General features: G+C 36.1%; 2 pseudogenes; both read right to left on the bottom strand.

Moving 5' to 3' along the window:
* Positions 1–3,004: 3,004 nt before the first annotated feature.
* On the bottom strand, positions 3,005–3,131 carry LOC125492124 (U2 spliceosomal RNA; annotated as a pseudogene).
* A 518-nt stretch (positions 3,132–3,649) lies between these two features.
* Positions 3,650–3,835, bottom strand: LOC125492113 (U2 spliceosomal RNA; annotated as a pseudogene).
* Between the last annotated feature and the right edge of the window lie 5,927 nt (positions 3,836–9,762).

Here is a 9,762-nt window from a genome sequence, read left to right as displayed (position 1 = left end):
ATTCATATTATAGGAAGACAAAGAGGAGATAGGGAAGGAGGAGGAGGAGAGAGAGGCCGGGAGGGGGAAGGATAGGAAGGAGGAGAGGGAGGGGATGGGAGGGGTAGGCCGGGGAGGGAGCTCGGGGAGGGGAGGAGAGGAGAGGGAGGTCGGGAGGAGGGGGAGGCCGCGGGGGTGGAAGAGGAGAGGGAGGGGGGAGGTCGGAGGGAGGGGGAGGGAGGTAGGGAGGAGGGGGATGAGGGAGGGCGGGGAGGTGGGGGGGAGAGGGCGGGGGGGGCCGGAGGGAGGAGGAGGAGAGGAGGCCGTGGGCGGGGAGGACGGGAGGGGAGGGCGGAGAGGGGGAGGGACTCTCCACCCCCGGCCTCCCTCCCCACCCTCCCTCCCCACCCTCCCTCTCCTCCCCACCCTCTCCTCCCTCTCCTCCCCACCCTCTCCTCCCTCCCTCTCCTTCCCTCCCCACCCCGACCTCCCTCTCCTCCCCCACCCTCCCTCTCCCCCCCCCTTCTCCTCCCTCCCCACCCCGCCCCTTCCTCCCCACCCCGCCCCTCCTCCCCCTCCCTCCTTCTCCTCTCCTCCCCTCCCTCGACCTCCCTCTCCTCCCCACCCCGACCTCCCCCTCCTCCCCACCCCGACCTCCTTCTCCTCCACCCCCGCGGCCTCCCTCCCTCCCCTCTTCCCGACCCCTCTCCTCCTCCCTCCCGCGGCCTCCCTCCCCCTCACCCTCCTCCCGACATCACTCTCCTCTCGACCTCCTCCTCCCTCTCCTCCTCACCTCCTTCCTACAACAATCTTTATTATCTCACCATTTAAATCGGTAATTTCAGGTCACTAGATTGATTACAGAAGACAACTATTATGAAATATATGATTGAGATTATTATTTTAGTTAATTTAGTCAAGTTACAAATCTCGTAGTCCAACTTGTAAAAGAGATTAGATTCTGTATATATCAATTTTTTCTTTAAAAACATTCTATAAATTTTATATTTGTAATCACCCACATCTCAAAGCTAAGCTTCAAGCTTAAGTTGTTACTATGCAAACTCAAGATAGAAACCTCCATTCGCCACTCTAAAATAGTATGTCAGCAGCCTATTCTGAAGCAAGAACTCAAAAATATATCAGTTCCAGTGTAGTTCCAGTTTATAATAACTTCATGACAAAATAAAATTTTTATCTTCGAGACCCCTATTATGATCCTTTTAGCCTCAATTAAAGTATTCTATAAATATTTCATAACATGGGTGTGCAAAGTTTAATCCTAAGCAGCTGCAAATATGATTTTCCTTGAGATTTAAGATCTCACAAAATTATAATGTGAATTTCAGAAGGATAAGAAGAAAACCTGCAGTAAGTGGTAAAAAAGGCAAAAAAAAAACAGATTGCAGACGGATAAGAAGAAAACCTGCAGTAAGTGGTAAAAAAAGGCAAAAAAAAAAAAAATTCCTGTCATCCTTGCGCAGGGGCCAAGCCTCTGTATCATTAAACAACTTTGAATGTGGGAATTCCATGTTTTACACCCAAAGCATTATCTTTAAAGACCTAACCTTGGATAAAGACTTAACTACACAATAACACCAGACATTAAGGGAATAATATACAACTAATTAATCTCGAGTTTAAATAATATTACATGGAACACCCCTATATTTCATTGTCACCTCTAGAGACTTCGAAATGGTCGAGTTCAAAGATGTTGTAGAAGAAGATTTTGTTCTGTTCCCATCCCACATGATAAAGTAATGAAGATTGTTCTCAGTCCAAAGGAGTTTCCAATTAAGAATTCATACCTAAAAGGGAAAATATAACCCAGGTTCTCCTTCTCCCATCAGTAAGAATTTGTGACTTGAAAACAGTACAGCTCTCCAAAAGTCCTTCTCATTTGACTATTTATCCTATCCTTACCAAGTGAGAATTTACAGAGGTGAGTATTCCAAACAAACCTCCCAATCAGTTACATACCAGACCAGAAGCACTACATATCCATCATATCCATTAAGACCATAGTGCACCCTAAAGAACATATATACACTTGATCTTAGCCAAAAGGCCGAGAAAGGTATGCTTTACTTAGTCTCACATGACTTACATTTCACTTTGATGCAAGGCAGAAGCAGAAAGTGATTGAAAAGTTCTTTATGGGGTCAAGTTTATCTTTAGACATCTCAATTTCGCACAATAATCATGTTTCGATATGGGGGTGCACATGAGATAATAAGATGTGTTTCAAATAGCTGAAAAATGAAAGATAGGAATTGTGAACATGAGATAAGATAATCTCAAATATACTGAATAATGATCTAATGGGGGTGCACATATATCCCCCTAAAAATAATCATGTTCAGAAAGTGACTTTGATGAGTATGCTCGCTTTCTTCTTTCTTCAAGTTCTTATGAGAATCCGGAAAAAACTTTATCTACCCAGTGGGTCAACAACCCACTACTGATCTACTGATCCAACTCATAGTTTTTAGTCGGGTTAACTATCCACCGAGTAGATGTTCTTATGAGAATCCGGAAAAATTTAAGTGCCAAGGTGTATTTTAACTGCATATTTCTTGAAATATTTTAAACGAGCTGAAAGCTTCAAATTTGCAGAATTTATTATCATTGAGGAACAATGACCCAAATATCAAAAAAAGCTTTAGGCTATTCGGACTTGCCTTAGGGTGCAGGGACACAACATTCATGAAGCATAATCTTGATTCTTAAAGACTCTTACATCTTCCAGCCTCTACGTATTTTCTGATCAAAATGATTTCTTCAACTTTATGAAGTAAACAGGACAAGCAGATTTTGCAAGGAAATTTCGGCTCTGGAACCTTCAGCGCATTTTGATGCGCTAAATACTAATATCTATATGACTGATTTAAAGTCTTATGACTGACTATTATTATTCTTATAAAGGTCCTTACACAGACATTTTCCTAAATGTATGGCAACAATTGCTTCACTAAAGGTTAACGGCTCCAGAGAACATACGATAATTCTAAATGATGATATAGCAGGGTACGCCAGGTACAGTAGTGCAACGCATGAGCGACGCTTGAGGATCACAATAGCTTCAATGACCCACGTATCAGATATTAAACTGATAAACTTGATCTTAGCCAAAAGGCCGAGAAAGGTATGATTTGAGAAAGGTATGATTTGCTTAGTCTTAGGTACCTCTTTTTATTTACCTTTCCAATGTGCTACCACCAAACTGGAAAAGTTATCAATAGCTAACCGAAGGAAAATACACTCTACAATTAGACAAACAAATATAAATCTGCTGCAAAACAAAAAGTGATTCTAGCAAGTAGGACCATTTGACTACATGGAAGGAACCAGCTTAGCATTCTAATCCATCCTATAATTAACATTTAACAACATAGCAACAAAAATTTCAGTATGGTCCAAAAACACCAGCAAAATGATTTCATCAACTTTATGAAGCAAACAGGACAAAAATTTCGGCTCTAGAACCCTGACTGCATTTTGATGCGCTAAGATACTAAATTCTGTATGACCATTTATCGTCTTATGCATATCTATTGTTATTATTATGAAGGTCCTTACACAGATATTTTCCGACATGTATGGCAACCAATTGTATAACTAAAGACTAGTGGCTCCAGATAACATACAAAAATTCTAAATGATGATAGTGGGGTACGCCAGGCCCATACAGTAGTGCAATGCATGAACGACGCTTGAGGATCCCAATAGCAAGGTATTGTGGTGGATCCACCCCCTAAAAGATAAATTGTGGGTCAATGACCCACGTATCAGATATTAAACTTATAAGAACAGATACTACACTTGATCTTAGCCAAAAGGCCGAGAAAGGTATGATTTGCTTAGTCTTAGGTACCTCTTTTTATTTACTCGTCGCTTTGGCATAATCCTTCACCTTTCCAATGTGGTACCACCAAACTGAAAAAGTTATCAATAGCTAACCGAAGGAAGATACAGTCTGCAATAAGACAAATGGACAAACAGATATAAATCTGCTGCAAAACAGAAAGTGAGGTAGATAAGTTATCAATGGCATCACATTTATCTTTGAACTAGTTTCATTCTTGCACATCAATTATGTTTATTCCACTTTTACTAGATGAGTATATTTCAGATAACCCAAAATTGAAAGACACGTGCTGATAGTAGATTATGGCGTGCTTAAAGAGCAATATTAGGGGAAGAGACTCAAGGGAGGCTAAGGAAACAGAAGGTAGGTGAAGGAAGGAGAAGGGAGAAGGGGTTTGTGTTTTCCCTAATAATTATAACAATTTTTGAAGGATTTTGGTTTGCTATTTGGATCCTTTTGTTTCTGTCCCTATCTCTTCATCCATCAAAATTCAAAATAAAGGGAAATTGATTGATCACTGTCCCTTCCCTTCCTTTATCCAAACACATTACTAAGGAGCCTCTCTTTTCTCCATTCTTAAAAAAGAGCAACATCAGATGGAAGTAAAATATCAGGGGAAGAAAAAGGATATGTTGCCATGCACTTGAATGGTTGAACCATGATGAATTTCATCACAGCTGTCCAAAACTTGAATGACCAGACAAGGTCTCTACAAGCACACTTCTCAACTCTCTAATGCATAAAAGTTGTGTTCTTATTAGATAAATAGTCCAATAAAATTGTAACACAACTTACTCAAAGCTAATACTTGATTTCCCATCATATATATGCCATAAGGCCATCTTATAAGTGAAGTAGCCCAAGAGTAAGGATATGTCTCTATTTCCTTTTCTCTTACTACAACTCATACATCATCCCCCACCAAAAAAAAAACGTAAAAATATATAGGCTGTAACAGTCTTCAACCTATTGTAAATGTATCAGTCTTCAGCTTAAGTATTCCTATAGGCTGTAACAGTCTTCATATACTGATGATATACACAGGTTTCCTTGTGTAATATTTGAATGAGCTCTATCATATAGGACACCAATATAAGAAGGCACGCAAGGGTATTTGAATGAGCTCTATCATATGGCTAGAATAGCGATACAACCAATGCATATTCATAGAATGGCAAGTAAAGCAGAATCTAGCATATGTCGCACAATCATAACACACAATCACAACCTTTCCACAATAAGGTTGAGCAATGAGTTAGGTTGTTAGGACTAGTTACTTAATAAGCACGAAAGAAGCAATGTATGTAACCAATACTTCGCTTCTTAATCGACTGGTGGCCAGAAAAAAGCTTCACTTGGTGCTTGGTCAAATGATGCTAATTGCTAAGGGTTAGTGTAGCTCAAACTATCAGCTTGAAAAATTCAAAAGTACATATTACCTTGTACCTTCTATTAAAACAAACAAGGAAACCCAAGCGTACATTAATGACAAAAACATAGAGAAATCCAGCTACTTCAAAATTTACAGCACTAAATAACAATAACAACATACAAATAATTATATAATAATAAAAATAAAAAGAACAAAACTAAGGCAGTTTAACAATGTATTTCATGTACTACAAAGGCACAAATGCAATAGACCTACGCTCCACACCGGCCTTGACCTCACCCAGTCCATAGTATATTTCCAATTTTCACAGGAAAATTATGCTTTTTTCCAACCCATCTACTCACCACTTCCCCAAATAATAAACACACATTTTTACCAAGTCTCATGAAAATCCTAACTTGCAAAAGAATGCAGCAGAATAACCATGAACTGCATGTTCCCAAAAGCATTCTGAACACTAAAATCTTCTTTACAATACAAATATGCAAGAAAGACACTTTTCTCCTCTAGAGACAAAGCAGCAACATTCGAAGAAGGAGCAACAAGCAAGATAGGAAATTTAAAACACCATTAAGGGTTAACTGATAGGTGTAAAGAGAAAGAAGCAAAACAAGAGGACACATAAAGAACAAGAAACAGAAGGAGGTGTAAAGAAAAAATTAATATGAGGATATAAAAATTAAATGAAAATTCTCTAATTTGATATTTTACGGAACTGACAATGAACTGTTTCATGTATGCATGCTGCAACACATACAAGATGCAATCTTGATGGCTGCTTCCATTTTGTCCCCAGTGAGCACCCATATCTTTATTCCATAAAGTCTCTATACGAGCAGGTACTCCTTGAAGCTAATCTTCAATAGAGGTGCAGCCAATCAAAATATGATCTTTTCTGTGAGGTAAAACACCTGCACAATTCAAGAATCATAGCAATGACTCTGACTCATCAACTAATTGAATACCCATGATGCAAAGAGCAAAGAAAGGAAACAGAGAAAATACAATTTACACAGAGAGGTTAGAGAATGTAAGCTACTACAAAACCCTAACAAAACCTCTCTCTTATTGTGAATATGTGATGCAGGATCTGCTACCAATCGTTCTTATGACAACAAATCACATGACCGCAAACCAAAAAGACAATAACCAGACGAGTAACAATACATAACAGAAATGACATCTTTAAAGATATCCAAGTTTACCAACCAATCCAAACCCCCAAAACAGGAACCAGATGAAAGCAGCAACCAAACCCCGAGTTTGATTGAAGTTATGCAACGAACATTATAAATAAATTTGCAACATGTAACATCACATTTAGATAACCAGAAAGGATTGAGTGGTAATGTATAACCAGAGTTGTAAAATCTGGAAAAAAAAAAGTAGAGTCAGCTACTAACCCAACCCACACCCAAAACTGGAGGACTCAAAACTGATATGAACGAAATGACCAAATTGACCATAGACCATTAATTGACCAAAGAAAAACCATGAAGATATGACAATAGAAAAGCCAATACATTAATTGAACATAGACCTGAATTGAACGAACTCAATGAGATCCAACCTGAAAATAAACTGACCCCGAAGAAAATGACCGGTTTTCCACCTCTATACCACATCTACACTGAACTAGAAAAGGCCTTAACAACCATAAGAATATCAGTAAGATAACACACGAGAAAAGAAATGCGAAATGATTTAGAACCTGAACTAGAAAGGAATGATGTATCCCTTAAAAATGGAATGAAATCAATACACTAAGCATGTCATTACTTACAGCGACTAAAAGACAGGAATTGCATTTTGTGATTTTCTTGACAGACCAGAGACTCTTATTTCATAGACAAAATTTAGGGAAATTTCCAATTCATTACATTATTAATTTACTCAATTTTATTATATCGTACTCCTTCTATCCCCCAAATAATTTCCAATTTTGTTTTTCCTAACTCAAACTTCATAAACTTAGACATTCGTCCAACAAAAATATAAAAGACCATTCAATAAATGGGTGAATTCAGAATTCTTATACTAAGATAATAACAAAAAAGAAACATATACCAAGTTATCAACCCAACACAGAAAAAGATTGAACAACAATACAACAGAGTAGTAAGTTCAAACAAAATTATAACTGGAAACAAACAAAATTATAACTGGAAACAAACAAAATTATAAATAAAAAGACAGCAAACAAACAAAATTAAGTCTTAATGAAAACAATAAATTGTACAGAAATATAGGAGTTGTATACAAAATTGATAAGATAAATACTCTTCTTTAAGTCGAAAATTAACTGAAAACCAACCCATCTTTCATAGATCATCAAGTCATATTATAATATATTCAAATATAAAGCACAAATTTTGAACTTGGTAACAATATCATAAAAACCCAGAAATATAAAAAATCTTAAAAATAAAAATAAAAAACGGTCTACATCTACAACATACAAAACAGAAAGAAGAGAAATTACCAAATTCGCCCACATCACACATGATGAGTAATAATGATAGTCCCCTCAAAAAAAAAAGAAGTAATAATGATAGTATTGGGAATTGAGGATGAAGATGAAATAAAGTTTATCTTTCTCTCTCAACTTCTAATCGCCGAACTAATGTTTACACTGAGTTTGGAAATCCAGAAAGAGCTTTGCATTTTGCAACGGTAACTTTCTAAGTCCGGAATTTGGAGAAGATAAGCAGTGGAAGATCTTCACATTATTCCCTAAAAAAAAATCTGCATATTATTGATTATAAGTAAAGGGTTTTTATTTCCTAAAAAAAAAAAATTAAAGGGTTTCCAAAAGAAATCTTGAACAAATATGACCCATCTAATAATAACCTATTTTTTCGTATTAGGGGCATCATATATTCATGTACTCGTGTTAAATTTTGTCTTGCTCGAGTAATAGAACATAACTAGTAATTAGGCTAGGATTATGTCCCCGGATAAAAAAAATCTTTATTTGTTAATATTATACTTGAAATGATAACAATAAATATAATTTGTCAAGTGGTTAAGACTTTAATATATAACCTTGAAATCATGAAATCAAACCCTATACTATGCAATTTGTAGTTTTTTATTGTATGTGGATTACATGGATTAAAATGTCTTTAGCAAGAGTAGCACGTTGCATCATTACTCGTTTAGGAACGCCTTTTAATATATTAGTGTAGATATAGATATTTGTGGGTAGTCAAGGGTAAAGCTACCCGGGGCTGCGGCCCAACTTCGCGTCCCATGTATTTTTAAAGTGACCCCCTAGAGGATTTTACGTTATATCTTATTAAATTGTCTATATTATTCTTAGGATTTTTTTTTTGGGTGAAATATTTATCATGAATGCAAAAAAATTTCCTTTGATCGCCTATGGACTATATCAGCTTCGAGATGCTGTCATAACTTTTCCTTCTATTTTCTTGAACTTGAAATCCGTGGAAGTATCTCAAAGAAGAAACAAAATATGGTCGTTGTAATTGGTTTAATTAATTGAGGATTTGTAATATTAAATTATAATTTTTTGAGAAATATGCCAGGGACTTTTTTAATATTCCAACACCCGGTATGGTCCAACACCATGGTATTTATGTAATTTTTATAACAAAAGTAATAGTATAAAATTATAAAAAAAATTCACATATTTTTATTTGGGGATTGTTAGTTGAAATCTTATATCATATTTTAACAATATCTTATCATATCAGTTAGCTATTATATTATATCTGCGCTACATCTAATCATATCAAGTAAATGGTTTGGGAAAAGTTGTCCCATACCGGGTATGGCTTGGGAGTATACTTTCTCATGATGTTTGAGGCCCTGTGCATATTCTTGAGAAGGGAATCTAAAATATTAATTATCAAAAAAAAAAAAATTCACTAAACCTATGAAGAGAATATCAAAGTATCTCGGCAATTCAAAAATCATTAAAAAAGACGGTATAATTTTAATATAAAAGTAAACCTAGTCATTAACATGTTTGGCAAAATTAACGGTTCTAGTAGCTGTTAGAGGTTGCACTAGCTGTAGCGGTTGGGGGTAGCTGCTAGCTGTCTACTAGCAGCTGTTAGTGATTAGCGATTAAATTAATTGTTTAATAGAAATGTTTGGCAAAAGTAGTTGTTGAAATTGTAAAAGACAATAAATGACATTTATTATAATATGAAATGAACTACAACAATTTCATATGTTCGTTCAATAGTTAAATTCAATATTTATTTTTTCAAAGAAGTTACACAAAAAGGAGTATACGACTGCTCAAAGAAATGTATAAATCTAAGAAAATATTCAACCTTGAAAAATTTATATTACCAATTTTACTAAAATACTTGTAAAATATCTTATCTTTAAAATAAATATTTAAATTAATCTCTTCTATTGTAAAATAAACATTAAATTGCCATAAAATAAAACAATTAATAAACAATAAAAGAAAAAAGAATAAAAAACGACATTGGTTAATAATTCTACCTTATGCTATTATATAGTGTTTATTTGCTAGACCGCT

The sequence above is a fragment of the Beta vulgaris genome, chromosome 7 (assembly GCF_026745355.1).
Source record: "Beta vulgaris subsp. vulgaris cultivar EL10 chromosome 7, EL10.2, whole genome shotgun sequence".
Lineage (NCBI taxonomy): Eukaryota > Viridiplantae > Streptophyta > Magnoliopsida > Caryophyllales > Amaranthaceae > Beta > Beta vulgaris.
Note: the sequence above shows the minus strand (reverse complement) of the source record. Positions and strands in the feature narration are given on the sequence as shown.